Source organism: Mustela nigripes, chromosome 16 (genome assembly GCF_022355385.1).
Source record: "Mustela nigripes isolate SB6536 chromosome 16, MUSNIG.SB6536, whole genome shotgun sequence".
Taxonomy (NCBI): Eukaryota; Metazoa; Chordata; class Mammalia; order Carnivora; family Mustelidae; genus Mustela; species Mustela nigripes.
Window position 1 is genome coordinate 43,162,696 of NC_081572.1, and position 18,792 is coordinate 43,181,487.

The window sequence follows — 18,792 nt, forward strand, 5'->3', positions numbered from 1 at the left end:
TCACAAATGCTGGAGCATCAAGAATACAGGAAATAAGAACATACAGTTAATGTTATTGGCCTTCTGGTGGATGGATGCCAAGTAGACAAAAATTCTAAGAAAACACAAACAGCTATCTGTTCTTTTCTTACTACTATCTGGTTTTGAAATCAAAATGATGTCAGCCATATAAAGCATTTTAGGTATTTCTCTTTGTATTCTATTATCTGTAACAAATTGTAGAAAATGAATTATTTGCTCCTTGAAATTTTTAGGAGAATTCAGCTTCTATAACTATCAGGGTTTATGGCTGTTTGGGAGACAATGTCTTTGTGGTTATTGGTCTTTACAGGTTTTTTTTTTTTTAAGATTTTATTTAAGTATTTATGACCTTTTGTAATGTAATATTGTAAACGTAAATATTATAGTATTATGATAGTACTTTTAAATCTCATCTATCATCACCTGTATCTCTTCACTTTTCTTGATGGTCTTGCCAGAAGTTTGTCTGCTTACTAATCTTTTCAAAGAATCAGCATTTGATTTTATTCATCTTTCCATTTTATTTCTTCTCTGATTTCTGCCCATATCTTTGTTTCCTTTGTTCTTTTGAGTTATTCTATAGATACTTTTTCTTTTTTCTTTTCTTTTTTTTTTTTTTTAAAGATTTTATTTATTTATTTGACAGAGAGAAATCACAAGTAGATGGAGAGGCAGGCAGAGAGAGAGAGAGAGGGAAGCAGGCTCTCTGCTGAGCAGAGAGCCCGATGCGGGACTCGATCCCAGGACCCTGAGATCATGACCTGAGCCGAAGGCAGGGGCTCAACCCACTGAGCCACCCAGGCGCCCCTATAGATACTTTTTCAACTTGAGTTGAACTTTGATATTTCTTATATAAGCACATAAATCTATAGTTTTTTAAAATATTGTTTTAGTTGTCTCACAAACTTTGTTACATGGTATTTTTATTGTTGTACTTATCTAATTATCCTTTAATTTCCTTTATAATTTCTTCTTTGACCTGAGGATTTAGAACTATGGTTTTTGAGTTTCTAGACATATGGGTGGAGGTTGTTTTTTGTTTGTTTTTGGTTGCTTTTGTTGTTATGGATTTCTAGTTTTATTGTTAAAACCAAAGAACATCCATTATATAGTGTTTGCTTTGTGGCCAGCACATAGTTTTTGCTCCTTATGTCTTTGAAAAGCATGTTTATTTTTCATAGTATGTGAGTTGTCTATATATTTGTTAGTTTGAACTTACTTGTATTTTCTATAATTAATCTTTTCCTGTTCTGTTAGTTTCAGAGAAGAGTAAGTTAAAATTGCCATCTAAAATTGTTGATGTCTCTCTAAAATTGTTGCTTTGTGTGTATGTGTTTGTAACATTATTGCAAAGAAATTCACATGCCATAAAATGCAATGGTTTTTAATATATCCACAGAGTTGTGCAGTCATTATTATTACCTAATTTTAGAACAGTCTTTTTTTTTTTTTTTTTAAGATTTATTTATTTATTTGACAGAGAGAGATTACAAGTAGGCAGAGAGGCAGGCAGAGAGAGAGGAGGAAGCAGGCTCCCTGCTGAGCAGAGAGCCCGATGCAGGACTCGATCCCAGGACCCTGAGATCATGACCTGAGCTGAAGGCAGCGGCTTAACCCACTGAGCCACCCAGGCGCCCCAGAACAGTCTTTTTTAAAAAGCCCAAAAAGACACTTGTGCCCATTAGCAGTCACTCCCCTCTCTCCCTTTCCCCAAACCCTGGAAACTACTTATTGACTTTCTGTCTCTTATTCAGTGGGTTTCAAGTAAGTGGAATCATATAATATGTGGCCTTTGCAGTCACAAAACATGGCTTCTTTCACATAGCATAATGCTTTCAGGTTCATCTGTGTTGTAGCCTTTATCAATACTTCATTCCTTCTTATGGCCAAATGATACTCTATTGTATGGATATACATACCATATTTCGTTTACCCATTCATCTTGATGGGCATTTGGGTTGTTTCCATTTTTTGGTTATTAAGAATAATGCTGCTATGAACATTCATGTATAGCCTTTTTTATAGAGATGTTTTCATTTTTCTTGAGTATATGCCTAGGAATGGAACTGCTGGGTTTTATGTGGCTCTGTGTTTACCTTTTGAAGTACTACCAGACTATTTTCCAAAGTTGCTACACCATTTTACAGTTCCACCAGCAACATTTAAGGATTCCATTTTCTCCATGATTCATCAACACTTAATATTTTTTATTTCAGTCATTCTGCTGGGTGTGAAATGACATCTCATAATGGTTTTGATTTGTATTTCTTTAATGACTTAATGATACTGAGCATCTTCTCAAGTGCTTGTTGGCCATTTATATATCTTTGGAGAATTGTCTATCCAAGTTTGCAAGTCCATTGTTCATTTTTAAATTGGTCTTTATTGTTGAATTGTAAGAACTATTTATTCAGGATACAAATCCCTTACCATATATATGATTTCCAAATATTTTCTTCTGTTCAGTGGGCTTTCACTTTCTTGATGCTGTCCTCTGAAATAGTTATTTCTAATTTTGTTGAAATGTAATTTGTGCCTTTTTTTCGATTGTTGCTTGTACTCTTGGTTTGGTAAGTTACAAATTTTGTCATGTAGTATGTAGCCGTGATCACAAAGATTTATTCCTGTGTTTTCTAAGTTTTGTAGTTTTAGTGCTTACTTTTATGTTATGATCCATTTGAGTTTTTTCTATATGGTGTGAGGTAAGTACCCAACTTCATTCTTTTGCATGTGGGTATCTAGTTGTTTCAGCACTATTTATTAAGAAGACTATTCTTTCCCCCGTTGAATTGTCTTGGTGTTTTATTTATTGTAAAAGCATAAATGTTTATGTTTGCCAGTTCTTAATCTGTTTTTCCTTCAATATATAATACAGTACCCTACTTTTCCTTTATATATATTTTTAAAGATTTTATTTATTTATTTGATAGAGAGAGACCACAAGTAGGCAGAGAGGCAGGCAGAGAGAGAGAGGAGGAAGCAGGCTCCCTGTTGAGCAGGGAGCCTGATGCGGGACTTGATCCCAGGACCCAAGATCATGACCTGAGCCGAAGGCAGAGGCTTAACCCACTGAGCCACCCAGGCGCCCCTTTATATTTGTTTTTGCTTTCTATTTTGTGCTTTGTTTTTTTTTTAATTTTCTAATTACTGTGAAGCTCTTGGTTCACAGTTGTCCTTCGTATTTCCCAGCCATTTATTTTCAGCGTTTCTGTACCTTTTTGGACTTAGGCTATCCCTATTGATCTCCTATTCCTACGTCTTTTTTTTTTTTTCCTGTTATTTTTTTTGACAGAAATCACAAGTAGGCAGAGAGGCAGGCAGAGACGGGGAAGCAGGCTCCCTGCTGAGCAGACAGCCCCTTGTGGGCCTCTGTCCCAGGACCCTGAGACCATGACCTGAGCTGAAGGCAGAGGCTTAACCCACTGAGCCACCCAGGCGCCCATTACTACATCTTTTAAAAATCCAATCTTAAGAATCTTCCTTTAGATCAGTGAGTTTAACTCATTTACATGTATGTATTGGAACATTGTATTAGAACTTTCCTGTCATGTTATATTATATTTTTTATTTACCATACTTCTTGGCTTTTTTCCTTTTCCCATTTAATAGATTGAATTTTCGTTTTTGTTTTTGTTTTTGTTTTTGTTTTTTTCAGTTTGAAAGCTCCACATTTTGCTCTGTTTTAGTTAGAATTTTGGTCATTGTATGGTAACAGGTGGTAACGACACTTACCAGGGTGAGTGTAATGTAACATAAAGAATTGTTGAATCACTGTTCTGCACCTAAAACTAAAACAATGTTCTGCGTCAACTGTTCTTCAGTAATAAAAAATTTTTTAAAAAAGAAAAATATTTTTGGTCATTGCCCAGATAAGTCCAGACTTTCATTTATGGGTGTTTGTTTGTTTGTTTGTTTGTTTTAAGTATTTTTATCTACATCACCATTCTCCCTTTAGCAAGTACTGTGGCAAAGTTTGGTGTCCTTTTCTCATCACTATATTTATATCACCTAGTAGGTGAGATGTTGGCAAACTATGGCCTATGTGCCAGCAACCGGTTTTTAAGTAAAGTTTTGTTGGAACATGCTAAGATCCATGCTATCCTATATAGCACCCACTAGTTGTAGAGGGTTTAACTTTAAGCTTAAAATTTAAAAGTTCCTCAGTCACACTAGCCACATTCATGTTATCCATAGCCACATGTGACTAATGGCTACCATATTGGACAACACAGATAAAGGTAGAACACTTTAGTTATCCCAGAAAGTTCTGTTATACAGAGCTTCCCTAGATTTTTGGCTCTAGAATGTTTTGGTTATATGTTTTGTTCCTTTTTGAAGGTAATAGTAAGTTTTACTAAATTATTTGTTCACTTTTTTTTTTTTTTTTAAGATTTTATTTATTTGACAGAGCACAAACATTGCAAGGGGGTTGGGGAGAAGCAGGCTCCCCACTGAGCAAAGAGCCCAATGCTAAGCTCAGTCCTAGGACTTTGGGATCATGACCTGAGCCAAGGACAGACGCTTAACCAAGTGAGCCACCTAGGTGCCCGTATTTATTCACTTTCATGTATCTTTTATAACATCATTCTTGTTGGCAATGGTTCCTTTAATGAGTATTTTCAAAGAGGGCCTTTAATGTAGGAAATATTCTAAGACTTTGTGTGCTTAAGATCGCTTTACTTTTGATGATAGTTTATCTGGACATAAACTTTTTGGTTCAAAATTCTGTCAACGTTTTAAAATTACTCTGCATAGTAATTTTAAGAATTACTTTAAATCTTGTGTTTCTAATGAGGTATCTGATGTCATTTTGATCCTATTCCTTTCTAGGTAAACTACTCTTGTTAGAAGCTCTTAGATTTTTTTTTTTTTTTTTTTTTTGGTCTTTGATTCTCTTAAATTTTATTGTATCAAGGTGTTGTTTATGTATATGTATATGTGTGTGTTTTATTTATCCTCTGGCACTCATAAGCTGTTCAATTTGGCATTTTTTTAATTCTGGAAAATTCTCAGTCATTCATATACTTCTGGGAATCAGTTTAATTTATACACTTCTGTATCTTCTGTTTTTACAAAGTTAATACTCTATCATGTCTTTGTACCTTTAAAAAATCTTTCTTATCCCTTCCTCTTAATGTTTCAGAAGTGTTTCTTAGTGTAATAATTCCAACTCACTAAAACATTTTTCAGCTATACCCGTTAATCCATTCACCCATCTCTTGATATTTTCATTTTAACTGTTTTCTGTATACATTATTTCAAATTGTTTCTTTTTTAAATTAAATCTCAAATCACCTTTATTTATTTATGTATTTATTATTTTTTTAAAGATTTTATTCATTTATTCAACCGAGAATGAGAGAGCATAAGCAGGAGCAGCAGCAGGCAGAGGGAAAGGGAGAAGCAGACTCCCCACTGGGCAGAGACCTCTACACGGGCCAGATCCCAGGATGCTGGGATCATGACCCAAGCCTAAGGCAGATGCTTAACTGACTGAGCCACTCAGGCGCCCCTCAGATGGTTTCTTTTTTAAAAACAATTTCTACTTCATATTAACCCACATCCTCTCATATCTGAGGATGTGTATTATGGTCATATAAAATTTATAGTCTGACTAGCTCATTAATTTTTTTTAATGTATATACAGTTTTCTAAATTGTTATAATATTTTTTTAAAATTTTATTATTTAAATTCAATTAACATATAATGTATTTTTAATCTTTAAAAAGATTTTGATAGTTCTTATACTTCAGTGCTTTCTTGCTTGATCAATGGATTGATTTTTTTCCATGAACACATTTTCCTTTGAGATTTTCAGCCACATTAAGTTAGCTGGTACTGTGTTTGAAAGGAGTGTTCAGGTTGTCTGGAGAAAGGAAGAAGAACCCCAGAGCAGAGAGCCTACGGTATTTTGGATCATAGGATATCTGGACTTCCCAGTTGCATCATCCATCAAGAAACCCTTCCTTTTAACTCCATCAGAGATTTGCTCTTTATTGAGATTAAGGTTCCGTGGAATTTTGTTCAGCGAACAGAGAGAACATTGGGGTTGCCACCCCACCTAAACTGGAGTGCTGTTCTGAGATTACCTCAGAGCAATTGTGCTTTTTTGCCCAAGGTGATTGGAGAGAGATATTTTGGAAAAGCTCGCCATCATCCAGCCCCCCAGTTGTGTGCCATATACTCTTTAGTTCTGGGTTGCTACTCTTCCCTCCCTCTGTCCAGTCAAGCCAGCATTTGTTTTCCAAGAGATTTTTCACCGCTTTTTTGTTTGTTTCTTATATCCAACCTCTCACTTGTAGAACAATTTCAAGGGGAGCTTGTCTTAATATCTTATCAAGAATGTAACCCAAAGTACGACTAATTTAAAAAATTATACATATTTGGCTTTTGATTGGATGAGATTTTTTTTGTCCTCAAATTAATTTTTCTAACTATCTCTAATTACTAATTTAAGTTTTTACTAGCTGTTTTCCATTTAAGGATCACATATGCTTTTTTTTTTTTTTTTTAAAGATTTTATTTTATTTTTTTAACAGAGAGAGAGAGAGACCACAAGTAGTCGGAAAGGCAGGCAGAGGGGAGTGGAAGAAGGCTCCCTGCCGAGCAGAGAGCCCTATGCGGGACTCGATCCCAGGACCCTGAGATCATGACCTGAGCCGAAGGCAGTGGCTTAACCCACTGAGCCACCCAGGCGCCCCCACATATGCTCTTGACAGTAGGAAAGGAACAAAGGGAGGTCCTGGGCAATGGAAGGAAACTGGTCTAGAAATAATTTGTTTTCATTTGTTTATTTATTAGAGAGAGAGAGAGACAGTACAAGCAGGGGGACCAGCAGCCAGAAGAGGGACCTGAGCGGGGAGCCTGATGTAGGGCTCCATCCCAGGACCCTGAGATCACAACTTGAGCCAAAGATCGAAGCTTAACCAACTGAGCCACGACCCAGGCGCCCCGGTCTAGGAATATTATTAAGTGTTAATTCAGAAAAAGAATAATGTAGATTTCAGTGCACTTTTTTTTTTTTTTTTGATGGTTCTTGTTCAGAACTTTTAAGTATCATTATTTAAGAATCTGATATGTAGAAGACATTGTACTGGGCACTACTGATAGAAGTTTGAATAAGATAAGATCTCTGCTTTCAAGGAGCTCTTTTCAATACTTTATGAAAGTGAATTTATATATAATTCAGGTTAAAACTAAAATATCTTCACTTCTGAGAGAAGTTAAAATTTCAGAAGCTACTAAGGGTGTTTTGTTGGAATTAAGGACATTTCTCTTTGAGCAACCAGGGATAAAAGCCAGATGGACTAGCCCGCCTTACTTTGAGAAGAATTTTTTTGTGGGCTCCTTTTCCTTTGCACAGCTTTTGTTCGTTCTGCAGTCTGTTTGACTATGGCCTGGTTTTGGCTACACATTTTCACAGCTTCATATGATGTGGGCTACCCTGCTTTCTGTTCTTAAAATCAGCCTCGTATCTTAGTGTTTTCGTGCATTCCAGGAATGATTTGCTTTGTATACTTGGACCATGCTCTTTAGCTTGTCTCTTGTCAGTCTGTTCATCTGTTGCATAATAATTTGCCTCTGCTACTAGATTCCTGTCTCTGAATTTGCTCTGTACCTGTCCTTATATGTAGTTGGTTTGACATATTTTGGCTCTTGGCTTTAATTTCTAAATATGCCCTTTTGTTCTTCCTGAGGTAATTCATTGAGGCTGTGTTGCAACTGATTTTCTAAAATACTGGTCAGCCCTGTCACTGGTTCAAATCCTCTCTTCTTCCTCTTCCAAATTTCTGTGTTGTAATAGCCACAGCTCATTTTATTTTTAAATTGTTATTATTACATAGTTTTTTATTTAAAATTACCCACTATAGATAAAAAGTCTACAGTTTTTTGTGTATGGCCTGATGCTATATTACTTTTTCAAAACACCTTTATTGAGGTATAATTGATGTATACATGCACCTATTTACAATATACAGTTTGCTAAATTTTGACATAAGTATATACCATGAACTATCACTGCAATAAAGATAACATCTTTATTATAACATCACACTGCAAAATTTCTTTATGTCCCTTTGTAGTTCCTCCCTCTTGCCCCTTCCGGTCCCCTCTACAACCCCTAGGCAACTACTGATCTAAATTCTACAAGTATAGTTTTCATTTGAGGAATTTATATAAATGGAACCGTGCAGTATATACTTTGGTTGAGGGGTGTGGGTGGCCTCTTTCAGCATAATTACTTTGAGATTAATTCACACTGTGTGTTTCAGTAGTCCACTCTTTCTAGTTGCTGAGTAGTATTCTGTTGTATAAGTATACCACAGTTCATCTGTTCACCTGTTGTTAGTTATTTGGATTGTTTCCAGTTTTTGGCTGTTAAAAGGAAAATGGCTGTGAACATTTGTATACAGTCTATACTTTCATTTCTCTTGGATGAATACTTGGGCATGGAATGGCTGGATTGCATGGTAGGTGCATATTTAACTCTAAGAAACTGCTAAATTCTTTTCCATAGTTGGTGCATCATTTTACATTTCCACTACTGATACATGAGAGTCCTAGTTGCTCTAAGTCCTTTGTATGGCTATGTTGTCATTTTACTTTTTAATAAAACATTTTATTCTTTGCAACTTGTGTTTACATTTAAATGTTTAATAATGCCTAGAATGTGTTTTGGTGTTTGCTAAAAGGAATGAGGTATGGTAAGAAATCAGTTTTAATATTTCGTTCAAAAGACAGTTGTTTCTGCATCGTTTTATTAAATAGTCTATTATATTTGTATGGATTTAAAACTTGCCTTCCTAAGGAATTGTTTCAGGTGAATACATTTTTAGGTTCTTTGCCTATTCTTCAAAACCTAAATGTTTAGATATTAGAAAAAAATGTACAATAAATCAGAAAGTTCTCCACTTACTTTAAGGAAGTGAAATTATGAGGCTCATGTTCTATATATGAGATGAATTGAGTTCTCAATGAAGAATTATTATCATAAGATATCAAAAATGTACATTCATATCTTTTGGATAAGTATGACTTTTTGTCCAATCTGTAATCATTCTAAAAACACAGCTCTGGGGACACCTGGATGCCTCAGTGGGTTAAAGCCTCTGCCTTCAGCTGGGGTCATGGTCCCAGGGTCCTGGGATCGAACCCCGCATCAGGCTCTCTGCTCAGCGGGGAGCCTGCTTCCTCCTCTCTCTTTGCCTGCCTCTCTGCCTACTTGTGATCTCTGTCTGTCAAATAAATAAAATCTAAATAAATAAATCTTTAAAAAATAATAATAAATAAAAACACAGCTCTGGATGAAATGATCTCTGCAGGCCATGTATGATTCTACCTCTGATTACTATTTCTGCAGTCCCCAAGCTTAGAAACTTTAATACCATGTTTGGTCCTGTTTTCTGCATTCCTTCAGTCCATCTGCTTCCAAGTTCTGTTTCTTTTAGAGCATCACCTGGTTTATCCCATTTATCCATTCCCATGTGCCATAGTCTTAAAACCTCAGTGCCCTTTGTCTAATTCGCTGTTATCCATATTACATTGGTTCCAGATCATTTTTCTAAATGACTTTTTTATGAAGTTTTAAAAAGTTAATTCTTTTTTGTCTTCACATCACATTTAGGGTTCTATTTTACATAATGTAGTCTGAGTCCAGTTTTAGTTCTTAGCACCCATACAGAAGTCATTTGCTTTTAATCATATTGATTCTTCCTTCTTGCCATGTTTATGTCATTGTATTTTTTTTTTTAAGACTCCATTTAGGGGTGCCTGGGTGGCTCAGTGGGTTAAAGCCTCTGCTTTCAGCTCGGGTTATGATCTCAGGGTCCTGGGATCGAGCCCCGCATCGGACTCTACTCAGGGGGGAGCCTGCTTCCTCCTCTCTGTCTCTCTGCCTGCCTCTCTGACTACTTGTGATCTCTGCCTGCCAAATAAATAAATAAAATCTTTAAAAAAAAATAAATAAAGACTCCATTTATTTTGAGAGAGAGTGCATGAGTTGGGGAAGGGGAAGAGGGAGAGACAATCCCAAGCAGACTGCACACCGAGCCCAAACCCTGTGTGGGGCTTGATCCCATGACCTCGGGTGACCCAGCTGAAATCAAGAGTCAGATGCTGAGCCACCTAGGCACCCCTCTGTCATTGTATTTCTTTATCGGGTTTCCTTTGTATAATACAACTTTTTTTCCTATGTTACCTTTCTTTCTAAATTTAGCTTAGATCTTCCTCCCCCATAGATACTTCTTTGACTCTCTCAGACTATGATTTCCCCTCTGAATACCTGCAGTAAGTGTCTCCATTCATTCTCTTTGTTCCATGTCCACTTCCTTGGACATGTTAGCCATGCCCTTGTCAATTCTCTGTGCCTGAAAAAATGTTCTTTATATCTCATTGTGACTTAACTTACAGTTTATATCTCATTGTGACTTAACAAACAGTTTTCTTAACTGTTTGCAGGTCCTGGTCCAAATGACACTTTCTCATTGAGACCTTCCTTGAATGTCTTATTTTAAATTCAGTCTGCTCCTTAGTCTCTGTACCTTTTCTTGATTGTTTTGTTTGTTTTTTTTTTTTTTTTTTGCATAGAGTGCAGTACATCTGACATATATTTTGCTTGTCTGTTTTTGTGCCCTTATAAGTTCATTGACGGCAAAGGTTTTTGTTTATTGTTTTTTGGCCAGTACCTTGAATAGTGTATTGCACATGGCATATGCCCAGTAAGTACATAAGTGAATGAATAAATGCTTTAAGTTGGTGTTAATTGTTCTTTAGTTAAATAAAGGCATTATTTTGGGTGCCTGGATGGCTCAGTGGGTTAAAGCCTCTGCCTTTGGCTCAGGTCATGGTCCCAGGGTCCTGGGATCGAGCTCTGCATCGGGCTCTCTGCTCTGCAGGGAGCCTGCTTCCTCCCCTCTCTCTCTGCCTGCCTCTCTGCCTACTTGCGATCTCTCTCTCTGTCAAATAAATAAATAAAATCTTTAAAAATAAATAAATAGGGCATTAGTTTAATTTGTTTAGTTCTTTGAAGGTTGGCATGGAGTGACCTGGCAACATTAAGTACTAATTGACGGAAGGTGTAGAATTAGAAACTTTGACCACCCGAAGGCAGGTGGCACTTTATATTCCACAGCCAGTCAAGATACTAAGCATAATTAACTTTCAGTTCTGAGTAGGATCTTAAAGTTACTTAATAAATTTGTTACTTAGTAAATTAGAATAATTTCTGGTTACTTAATTATAGTAACCTCCTGGGTATATAAAAAATACATATTTCTTTAGGCCATTTAGAAAATATAAAAAAGGAGCACCTGGGTGGCTCACATGGTGGAGTGTCTGCCTTCAGCTCAGGTGGTGATCCCAGGGTGCTGACTGAGCCCTGCATCAGGCTCCCTGCTTGGTGGGGAGCCTGCTTGCTTCTTCTCCTGCAGTTGCTGCTCCTGCTTATGCTCTTTTGCTCTCTCTGTTAAATAAATAAAACCTTAGAAAAAAATACAGAAAAGTATGGACTGTATAAAATGGCCACAAGAATTAAGTAATGGAAATTTATACACTGTAGTTGGGAGTAGAAATTAGACCACTTTGGAGAACAGTTGGTCAGTATTTAGTGAAGTTAAAGATCGATGTTCTACAACATAGCAGTTCTAAATGGTTACACATGTGTATCAGGACATAGGGACAATGTTTATAGCTGCTTTCTTTGGGGGAAAAAGAAAAGGAAATAACCCAAATAAATATTCATTAGTGGAAGTATGTATAAAAGTTCAGATCATGCAAAATTAACATCATTTAGAGACCTAAAATAAGGGAGGTAAACTGTTCCTCCATCATCACAGAGTCTCTGACTGGGAGTGACATAAGACAAAATAACAGGAGAAAAGCAAAGCTCATTTTATATTTACATGGGAGTCCTTGCTAGAATAATGAAGACCCAAAGAAGTGACTAGACCTAAGTGCTTATATACGAGGTTGAACAGCAGAAATTGTGGGAAAGTGAAATACATGTGTAGACTAAGGAAGATAGTTATTTTAACAAGGTGTTTCGATTTCTCTTGGCCGTGACTCCCTATGTTCAGTGATAAGTTTGTTTCTTCCTTCTGGTATCGGGAAGGCACCTTTCACATGGGAATTTTCGTGTCTTCAGTTCAAAATAATCAGTATGCCCATGGAGCATATTTTGGGGTGGCCATGTCCGGAAGTCCTTTAATACATATGTAGCAAAACTAACCAAAAACAAGGAGATTATATAAACAAAATTTAGGGTTGAAAGGGTGGAAGATGAGACTTAGGGACGGATATATTTTGACTTCATCTCTATTGATAATGTTCCATTTCTTAGTCTGAGTAATGAATTCACAGGTACTATGTTATTTTTTTTTACCCTTTTTGTAGATAATTTTTCATAATAATTTTTAAAGGTAGTGGTAATGTCATGTGTAGGGAAAGTTGACAGGGTGTAGGAGGTTTACAAAGAGAGGAGACCTGAATATAGTTGGTAGAGAAAAAAAGAGAGACTTGATTAGTATAAGAGGAGATTTGATAAATACCATTAGGACCCAGTTACAGTTGGAAGCTAAGAAATAATATTTTCTAGGAGTGTTTAGCTGCCTACTATAAACAGCAGGTGGTTGCATGGATTCAGGACTCATGTTTATCAAATAGGTATAAAAGATGGGCAATGGGGGTTTAGATTATTGGCAAGAGTAGTTGAAGATTCACTACTTTAAAGATTAAAAAATAGGGGCGCCTGGGTGGCTTAGTGGGGTAAAGCCTCTGCCTTTGGCTCGGGTCATGATCCCAGGGTCCTGGGATCGAGCCCCACATTGGGCTCTCTGCTGGGCAGGGAGCCTGCTTCCCCCTCTCTCTCTGCCTACTTGTGATCTCTCTCTGTGTCAAATAAATTTTTTTTAAAAGATTAGTTAAAAATAGCGGGACGCCTGGGTGGCTCAGTTGGTTAAGCAGCTGCCTTCGGCTCAGGTCATGATCCCAGCGTCCTGGGATCGAGTCCCACATCGGGCTCCTTGCTCAGCAGGGAGTCTGCTTCTCCCTCTGCCTCTGCCTGCCATTCTGTCTGCCTGTGCTTGCTCTCTGCCCCCCCTCTGATAAATAAATAAAATCTTTAAAAAAAAAAAAGATTAGTTAAAAATAGAAAAATCAAGGGATTGCTGGCATCTGTAAGAGCAAAGAAAAGATAATGGAAATAAATGAGCAGGAGAACTATATATTCTGTTGAAGTCAGAAGCATTGTAAGTTGCACTGTTACTTTATGCATCATTAACAAAACACCAATTAAACTATAATATTCTTACAAGTTAGAATTCTAATTATATATTTACTATACAATATTGAAAGTTCTTTTAGACTTAATAATATGTAAATTTTTACCTTTGGTTACTCTTACATATATATTAAAAAGCAAAATGTGAATAAAAATAATTAGTTAAGGGTTCCTAAAACTTTTTCAAATCTGGAGGTTTTTTGTTGTTTGTTTGTTTTCTTGATTGTAGTGAATTCTCACTCATTTTGTTCAGATTTTCCAAGGAATGCATATGAGGGAGTCATGATCAATCAGTCTTTTTTGAACTTATTTCTTCACTCAGATTCATTGATGACTGCATTTTTCTAAATTTATCATTCTTTCTCGGGGCACCTGGGTGGCTCAGTGGGTTAAGCCACTGCCTTCGGCTCAGGTCATGATCTCAGGGTCCTGGGATCGAGTCCCGCATGGGTCTCTCTGCCAGCAGGGAGCCTGCTTCCCTCTCTCTCTCTCTCTGCCTGCCTCTCTGCCTACTTGTGATCTCTCTCTGTCAAATAAATAAATAAAATCTTTAAAAAAAAATTTTATCATTCTTTCTGACATCAAGCTTAAGTATGGTCATAAGGAGGGTATTTGTAGGTAATGAACTAGGCATGTTAAGTAGTAAGCCCAAGTAGGACTCCAGAGTAAATTATCTCTATGTAATTGCATAATTTGAGAAATATTATGTTACCAACACTTGATGATACTCATTCTGCAGGTTTTTGGTGCTGATGCTGTTTTAGTATTTACACACACGCAGGTAGAACCAACTACTAAGAATACCTCTTGCTCAATAGCGGTTAGATGATGCCTGCTGATTATAAAGTGTATCCTGATTTCATCAATACAAGTATATGAGATAATGTACATCTTCTATACAGTGAAATTTGGTGGGAAAGTAGTGGTTGTTGTTGGTTTGGTTGTCCAGATTTATAGTTTCAGAGCTGGAGCAGTCACAGATAATGACAAGGGTGACAGTGATAGGGTAGCTACTTGGAGAGGAAACCATCATAACTACTACTGAGGAAAACAATGTCAGGTCATTGTGTTGTACGGATTATCTGTGATGATGATGGCATAATAGAAAGCAGAGAGGAAAACTGAGATCAAGGTGTCAGAGATAGTAGTAAAGGATTCATAAAATGAGAGTAAAAAGGGATAAAGGTAACAGTTACATATAAAGCAAGAACTTCAAAGGAGTAGAGGTTTTACTTTTACCCACAGTGTATGACACTAGAATCAGGAGGAGACACAGTGTCCTCCTAATGTGAAGTATGTAAGCCATGAGCAGCCTCAGAAGAAAGGATATCTTTGGTGAAGAGACAGTTTCAGTCAAGGAAATAAAGGTTCATCAAAGAGGATGAGAATCCAGGGATTATAGAGGACATCATGGGAAGGTTTTAATCAAGGTCAAAGACACAAGAAGCAGTGTAGCCATAGTATGAGAGGGCTTGATTAGTAGTGAACATGGACTAACATGGATATAGCATTAAAATTTGCCCATACCATTAAATGATGTTGAAAACAGGGTTTTAAATGGCTGCAGAACTTTGTGTTGAAGGGTATACAGCTCACTTAACTGATCTTCTGATGTTGAAACGTTGCTTCAAGTTTTTCACTAATGTGAATGAATATCCCATTATATAATACAGTAACTATAATAGCTCCTAAATATTTTTGTATATCTTTTTTTTTTAAAAATCTATACAACAAACTCCTGAAAGTGGAATAATTACTGGTTCAAAAGAAACATTTTTTTCAGGCTTTTAATACACTTTGCCAAATTGGAACCATTTCAAACTTTCACAATATAGGAGTGTGTACTCATTACCTTGCCAGTATTGGATGATATAACTTTAAAAATCTGTACCAATTTGATTGATGATAAAAGTTAATATTTTCATTTTCACTCCTTAGTTATTGGTAAGATTGAAAATTTTTTCATTTAGTTAATGGTCATTTATATTTTCTAAATTTTTCTGTTTATAGCCATGTCCATTTTTTCATTCTGAGCTTATATAATAAAAATTTTGTGTATTTTTGGCAGCTCTTTAAACAAGCTTTGTACTTAAATGAGAATCATGTGAATGTGGACAAACAAAGCTTATAATAGAGACTGCTGAGTTGTAGGACCTTTAGTAAATGATCTGTTGCTAAGTTAAGAAAAATAATAAAGAGCAGGAAGTTTTCATTTCTGAGTTCTCAGAGCACAACCAAAAATTATAGCCATAAGCCATTTGAGGAAGGACTGATTCCTTAACTGTTTTTTCTTTAGTTGAGAACTGTTTTAGATAAAAGGATAGGTAAATGTCTTATTTAATAAAGAAGGCTATATATGATTTTTTTAAAAATTTGTGACTTATTAGTTATGGGAAAAGATTTATTTCTGCAAAAAAAAGAATATTCAGAACCCTTTTCTGAATTTTTATTTTTTAAAAAAATTTTGTTTCATTTTGTAAAAAAAAATTTTGTGACTAAAGAAAGGTAATATATAAATTAATGGCCCAGTATCTTTTTTCTTTCCTGGTGTCATTAAACTATATTCCATGTATTAGTAAAGGAGCTCTAGTAATACATATAAAGCTATTTCTCTTCTAGCAGTTATCAAAAGCCCAGGAGTCAACCCATCTAAACATGTGTAGTGATGTAAGAAATGCAAAATCAGGGGCGCCTGGGTGGCTTAGTGGATTAAAGCCTCTGCCTTCGGCTCAGGTCATGATCCCAGGGTCCTGGGATCGAGCCCCACATTGGGCTGGATCCTAGGGTCCTGGGATTGAGCCCCGCATCGGGTTCTCTGCTCAGCAGGGAGCCTGCTTCCTCTCTGACTGCCTCTCTGCGTACTTGTAATCTCTGTCTGTCAAATAAATAAAATTTTTAAAACAATGCAAAATCATGTGGTTTCTCTTGCATTTATCTGAACTAATTGTGAAGGTTTTAAAAACCATTTCCCTTTTAATTAGATCATGTTTGTCCAACTGTATCCCAATAAAACATGAAATTGATTAAATAATTTTTTTATTTTTAGATTTTATTTATTTGTGAGAGAGTGTAGGTTGAGAGAGAGCACAGGTTGGTGGTTGGGGTAGAGGGAGAGGGAGAAGCAGACCCCCCACTGATGCAGGGCTCTATCCCAGGGCCCTGGGATCATGACCTGAGCCAAAAGCAGCCATTTAATCCGACTGAGCCACCCAGGTACCCAGTTAAATAATTCTTATTCTCTACACAAAACAAACTACCAGGGGAGGTAGTAAAGACTAAGAACCGCCAGTTACGGTGTTTTTCCTACTTCTGCAGTTTATATACTTGATAACCGTGTGTGTGTGTGGAGAGAGGGTATTGTTATAATTAGTATCTGTAAAATGGACCTAGCATTTTATCTCTTCATGTTGATTTCTTATTTGGAAATTAAGCTAAAAGAAGCCTACCAACTCTTAGACATAAAAAATTAAGATGTTGATCAGATATGGCTCTTTTCCCATTTTCAGTGCTATACACATAGTAGACTCTCAAAACATGTTTGTTGAATCAAGTTGAAATATTTGCAAGGAACTACTACTTCAGGTTTTATAAAAGGTTATTTCCCTGAGGTTTTGGTATAAAACCTATTTTGAAAGATTCGTGTGGTACAATAGCAGTTCTTGCACTCTTAGGACAGTTGGAATGTTTACATAAGAGCCAATTTATAACTTGAATTGTGTTTTTTTTTTAAGATATATGCCTGGGTCACCTGGGTGGCTCAGTCACTTAAGCGGCTGACTCTTGGTTTTGGCTCAGGTCATGATCTCAGGGTGGTGAGATCAAGTTCCTGGTAGGGCTTTGCGCTGGGTGTGGAGACTACTTAAGGTCTTAAGAGTCTTTCTCTCCCTCTCCTCCCTCTGCCCTTTCCTGCTACACTTGAGCTTGCTCTCTTGCATGCTCTCTTTTTAAAAAAAAAAAAAAAAAAAGGGTAAAGGCCCTTACAGGGAGTAATTTTTATCTTCCTACATTTGAAACTAATGATAATTTGTAGTTTTATTAGAAGGCACTATTAATAAATACTCCCTTCTATTATTATGTGAACAACTGGTCTTCAAACATAAAATTAGAATAATTGCAGGTTTGCTAATTTTTTTAACCATTTTTTAATTAAATTTTTTATTTTTTATCAACATAAAATGTATTATTAGCCGTAGGGGTACAGGTCTGTGAATCGCCAGGTTTACACACTTCACAGCACTCACCATAGCACATACCTTCCCCAGTGTGCATAACCCAACCACCCCCTTCCTACCCGCCTCCATCCAGCAACCCTCAGTTTGTTTTGTGAGATTAAGAATCTCTTACGGTTCATCTTCCTCCCAATCCCATCTTGTTTCATTTTTTCCTTCCCTACCCTCCAAACCCCCCACTTTGTCTCTCAACTTCCTCATATCAGGGAGATCATATGATAATTGTCTTTCTCTGATTGACTTATTTTGTTCAGCATAATACTCTAGTTCCATCCACATAATCGCAAATGGCAAGATTTCATTTCTTTTGATGACTGCATAGTATTCCATTGTATATACCACATCATCTTTATCCATTCATCTGTTGGTGGACATATAGGTTCTTTCCATAGTTTGGCTCTTGTAGACATTGCTGCTATAAACATTCGGATACACATGCCTCTTCAGATCACTACATTCTTATCTTTAGGGTAAATACCCAGTAGTGCAATTGCTGGGTCGTAGGGTAGCTCTGTTTTCAACTTTTTGAGGGAACTCCATGCTGTTTTCCAGAGTGGCTGCACCAGTTTGCATTCCCACCAACAGTGTAGGAGGGCTCCCCTTTCTCCCCATCCTTGCCAGCATCCGTCATTTCCTGACTTGTTAATTGTAACCATTCTGACTGGCATGAGGTGGTATCTCATTGTGGTTTTGATTTGTATTTCCCTGATGCTGAGTGAGGTGGAGTACTTTTTCATGTGTCTGTTGGCCATCTGGATGTCTTCTTTGCAGAAATGTCTGTTCAGGTCCTCTGCCCGTTTCTTGATTGGATTATTTGTTCTTTGGGTGTTGAGTTTGATAAGTTCTTTAAAGATTTTGGATACTAGCCCTTTATCTGATATGTTGTTTGCAAATATCTTCTCCCATTCTGTAGGTTGTCTTGGTTTTGTTGACTGTTTCCTTTGCTGTGCAAAAGCTTTTGATGTTGATGAAGTCCTAACAGTTCACTTTTGCCCATTCTTCTCTTGCCTTTGGCGGTGTTTCTAGGAAGAATTTGCTGCATCTGAGGTCGAAGAGGTTGCTGCCTGTGTTCTCCTCAAGGATTTTGGTGGATTCCTGTCTCACATTAAAGTCTTTCATCCATTTGGAGTCTATTTTTGTGTGTGGTGTAAGGAAATGGTCCAGTTTCATTTTTCTGCATGTGGCTGTCCACAATTTTCCCAACACCATTTGTTGAAGAGACTCTCTTTTCTCTTGGACATTCTTTCCTGCTTTGTGGAAGATTA

General features: G+C 36.7%; 1 protein-coding gene and 1 pseudogene across 3 annotated transcripts in view; one reads left to right on the forward strand and one right to left on the reverse strand.

Annotated features, from left to right (window-relative positions):
- Positions 1-18,792, forward strand: part of NSRP1 (nuclear speckle splicing regulatory protein 1) — a 59,333-nt gene that overhangs the window by 24,303 nt on the left and 16,238 nt on the right. The gene's annotated exons all lie outside the window — the stretch shown is intronic.
- LOC132004606 (small nucleolar RNA SNORD116) lies at positions 13,511-13,591 on the reverse strand (annotated as a pseudogene).